The sequence below is a fragment of the Fopius arisanus genome, unplaced genomic scaffold, assembly GCF_000806365.1.
Source record: "Fopius arisanus strain USDA-PBARC FA_bdor unplaced genomic scaffold, ASM80636v1 scaffold00053, whole genome shotgun sequence".
Taxonomy (NCBI): domain Eukaryota; kingdom Metazoa; phylum Arthropoda; class Insecta; order Hymenoptera; family Braconidae; genus Fopius; species Fopius arisanus.
In genome coordinates this window covers 339,406-344,172 of record NW_011887792.1, presented here as the reverse complement: position 1 = coordinate 344,172, position 4,767 = coordinate 339,406, and the positions used below count along the sequence as shown (strand labels likewise).

General features: G+C 32.3%; 1 protein-coding gene across 4 annotated transcripts in view; it reads left to right on the top strand.

Annotated features, from left to right (window-relative positions):
- Cda5 (Chitin deacetylase-like 5) overlaps nucleotides 1-4,767 on the top strand; it is a 37,973-nt gene that overhangs the window by 12,275 nt on the left and 20,931 nt on the right. The gene's annotated exons all lie outside the window — the stretch shown is intronic.

The following is a 4,767-nucleotide window of genomic DNA, read 5'->3' as shown; positions in this document are numbered from 1 at the left end:
TTATTTTAATTTATTAATCGATTAATTATTAATTGATTAATTATTTTATACTACATCGGTTTGTTTGTTATTAATTAAACAAATGTCATTATTTCATTTGAATTAGGCCATTTGTTTTTGGAAAACGCGGGAAATTCCAGGACCACTGAAAAAATTGAGAATAAATTCTTTTCATTGATTCAGAAAATTACAATTCCACGCGCACTTTTATTTCTTCAACAAATTAATTGTCCACTTGACTGAATCGCGTTCCCATGAGTCCAGCGATGACAAAACGAGTACAGCCGATGGATAAAAAAAAATTGAAGAAAATGGGAATGTAATAACCGAATCGATTTGATATCGAGTGAGAAATCGAATCGATTGATGAATATTGCGTAACGATCCAGCTGGTGAGAAAAAAATATCTCACATGTGACATTTTTTTTATTGATTCACTCTCTCTCATCATCTGTAATTCCACGTAACCAATAATTATCGAGAGCATTTCAGATTCTGAATTATCGATTTTAAATATTCTTTCTCCGAACATATAAAATTCCATTGAATATTTAATTTAACGGTTAACAAATGGAACTCGACGAGCAATTTGTTCTTTGTTATTGGTATATTTTTATGACTAGAAGAAAATATCGAGAATTACGCAAACGATTTCATTGTGATCGATTGAATTTTGTTCGAGGGAAAATTACACCCCGAGGCTGTAGTGCATACGGATATTTCGATATGTCGAGTTTTTATTAATGATTTGGGGCCCCGTTGTGAGAGTTAATGATACTGTAATCAACTTTTCTCTGACGGATTGGTTAAAGTTTATTTCTAGCGATTCCGTAATTATCTCGTTATTAAAAATATAATTGACAATTTAATTCGATCGCTCGAACGAAAATTATAGCATTTCAAAATATAGCAGACAGCTGTTCCATTTTTTTTTTTCACTCTTCAATTTTAATCCAACTAATAATCAATAATTATTAATTAATAATATTAATAACATTAATTCCTCTGAACGGTTCAATTAAATTTTATTATTTAACCGCGAATTTTTTTTTGGAATTGCCAAATAAAATGGAAAATTGATTGAAAATTTTCATCCAATCAATAATCAATAATTATTAATTAATAATATTAATAACATTAATTCCTCTGAACGGTTTAATTAAATTTTATTATTTAACCGCGAAATTTTTTTGGAATTGCCAAATAAAATGGAAAATTGATTGAAAATTTTCATCCAATCAATAATCAATAATTATTAATTAATAATATTAATAACATTAATTCCTCTGAACGGTTCAATTAAATTTTATTATTTAACCGCGAATTTTTTTTTGGAATTGCCAAATAAAATGGAAAATTGATTGAAAATTTTCATCCAATCAATAATCAATAATTATTAATTAATAATATTAATAACATTAATTCCTCTGAACGGTTTAATTAAATTTTATTATTTAACCGCGAAATTTTTTTGGAATTGCCAAATAAAATGGAAAATTGATTGAAAATTTCCATCCAATCAATAATCAATAATTATTAATTAATAATATTAATAACATTAATCCCTCTGAACGGTTCAATTAATTTTTTAAATTTAATCGCGATTTTTTGGAATTGCCAAATAAAATGAAAAATTTATTGAGAATTTCGAATTGATTTATTATTAAATAAATACTTTTGACAAGTATTCATTTTTTATAATAAAATTGTAGTCACGAGGTGATCTCCACCCACATCCGTCGGGTCTGAGAAACAAATCGCCCCTTCGGCGATAACACCGAGAAATTCCCATACAAAATTGGCGTCTACCTACGGTTTATATCGAAAGCAGACGGCAAAAGGTCGAGACCAACAGACCAACATCCAGAGATAAAAGTAATAATTTCAGTTGAAGTACTCGCCAACGCGCCCCGTTACACTTTTCCCACATAAAATCACTTGATATTTCTCGCGCCATTTAACGACTTGTCTGACCGAGAACTATTTAGAAGGGAATAACTGTTATGCCCGCAGTATTATCACGGGCAATTGTGCAATTCACTTTTATAAATTCTTGTGATCAGTCAGGTATCAACACTTGTTATCGGCTGTCACACTCGGGTATTGGAAAGGGACAAATTGCTCGGCCTGAATTCCTCATCTGCTCGATCCATTTTTTCCCTAAATTACTTTATTATTAGTTTACTTAAATTACTTTATTATTTAATACTAAATTAATTAGAAATCTTTACCAGCAATAATTTTACTATTTGACCGGAAATTTATCCCTTTCTCATCATTTTTTTATCGGGAGATGTCAGGCGTTGAAGTTTATTATTATTGCATTTAATTATTCCACTGAAAATTCGGTGAAAATATTTTTACTGATCGCGAATCGAAATTTTATGAATGATTCAGAATTTTCGGAAGCTATCCGGGAATTCCAGGGATTCATAATACTCTCGTAATTTACATAATTCACTTTCTACAATGGTAATTGCAAAATAAATGCTAATTGGGGATTGTGTGTTACGAGAAACGAGTTTTGAGGGATCGGAGGTAATTTGACCGGAATTTTTGAGGTCATGACGTGTCTGTAAATAGATTTTGTCACTACCAGCAACAGCTGTCATAACCCTCAATAAAAAATAAAAATAAAATGGTGGATATCAATAATCAGGATTAATCAGAAGTTGCTGTCAAATTTCAGGCGAATTAATCGCTGGAATTTTTTTTCAATTACGAAAATAAACGGTATCACGTCTGGACATATTATATATTCAAAAAAAGGTCAAGAGAGCCATAAAAAATATCGCAGGTAGACGTAACGCCTTTTAGAACATCAGACACCATTAATTCAGGGGGCGATTGGGAAAGACTTGTCTAAGAAATTAAACTGTCACCAGTTATTTTTTTTTATCTAATTTAAATTGTGTCAACATGACTGAATTCCAATAAAAAATAACAACGACTCATAAAAAAAATCAATTCCCCCTTAAATTCTGAGTATATTAAAAATAAAATTGAATAAACAATAAAAACTCTAGCTCCACTTCAAGTTAATTACACCGATAATCAATCCATAACCATAACAATAATAAAAATAATAACAACAATAATGATAATATGTATTATTATTATTCAAGTGAAATCGTCGATAATTCAAAAAAAATTCAATTGCCTTTAAACCGAGGGGCAATTTTTCCGGATGATTAAATGATTTTTATCTGAAATAGTTCAATACCCGAGATAACGCTCGTAATATATATTTATTATGTAGTAAATACAGTGTAATAAATCGGTATTATTTTCACCAGGGTCTCATGACATTCAGCTACCAAAAACACGATCTCAGATTTACGTAATGCTGAGCTCAGGATTTTGTCCTGTCATCTCGGTGAAATGATTTCACCTTTCCTCAACGAAATAATAAATCCCCTCGTATTAAGTCCTGAGTTACAAGTCTGACGCGTTGAAGTTGACCTGTCATCCCTGAATCATCCTGTGACTCATTTATCCATCAAATGCTATCGCGTGTGGCTCTTGATATTTTTGTGATAGCAATCGTGACTCCGCGAATAGATCGTGGGATCGGTTGAATGCCGAGGAGGTCATGTCTTTGTGCATTTTCCTAGACGTGATCGGGTGTTGGCTGATTATTCGATTAATGGGGGTTAATCTTAATTAATCGGTTGTTCATTTAATCTCGGCTTTTCGGGGGAGAGGCAATTTTTTTTTTATGGACGTGATCAGTGATGCGGCGCCTCTGCAGTCAGACAGAACGAGATCGCCACGAATTCTGTTCCTGTCGATTTTATGGCGATCGTTTCACTTTCGTGGGAGATCGCCAGTGATTTTGGAGTTTTGATTAGCAATTTATCGGTTAGTTATTGGATTTTTGGGGGTTATGGGGAGTGGAATTGAATCTCGGTATGGGAAATCCGATTTTATGAAAATCGGTTTTTACTTATCATCACGTTTTTTATCATATCTCGAAATCTAAGAGGGCTAGGCGGATTTTTCTTATCACCTTTTTTGTAAAGGGCTTTCAGTTTCATAAAAAAGGTTATGACTCAAATTTTTGAATCTGTGATAGATCCTGAGATATTCGCGGAAAACTGGTGAACATTTTTTTTCAAATTAAAATACCGCAATTGCTCCAGTAATTAATTAAATCAGTAATAATTCGTTGATAGACTACGTAATCATTTAAATACTAATTCAATCATTGATTTCAATCGAATCATTAATGTTAATCAATTTTGATTAATCATCAATTATTTCTATTTTTCGATGGAAAATTCTGGAAAAATCTGGAAAAATTCCGTAAGATTTCCCCCATTTCGCGGTAAAAATACGTAATTTTTATTGAATAATTCCCTCCGCGTTGCGGTAATATGAAATATCAATCTGCAACACGAAAAGCCCTCGTAACGGTCACTGCCTCCGTTTGCGTTATTCGACATTCTAGCAGCGAGTTTGCAAAAAAAAAAAATGCAGATTGATCTATCAGTGTCCCTCATTCCGGCGGAATCTGCATTGAACGCCTTTGAATTTAGGACAGAGCGTGAAAGAAGTTGGGAAATGGAATTCAACTTTGTGTGATTCGAAGTGCCGATTGTCACGGTACGACGCTCCGGATTTCTTTTCTCCCTCATTTTATTTTATTTTTTTTTGTGATTGACCTCGACGATTGTGATAACAGCGACAATGGCGAGGAGATTCGCGGTGATAATTGTCTTATACATCCGTTTTAACTGATTTTATGACTTGGGAAAGAAATTTTTT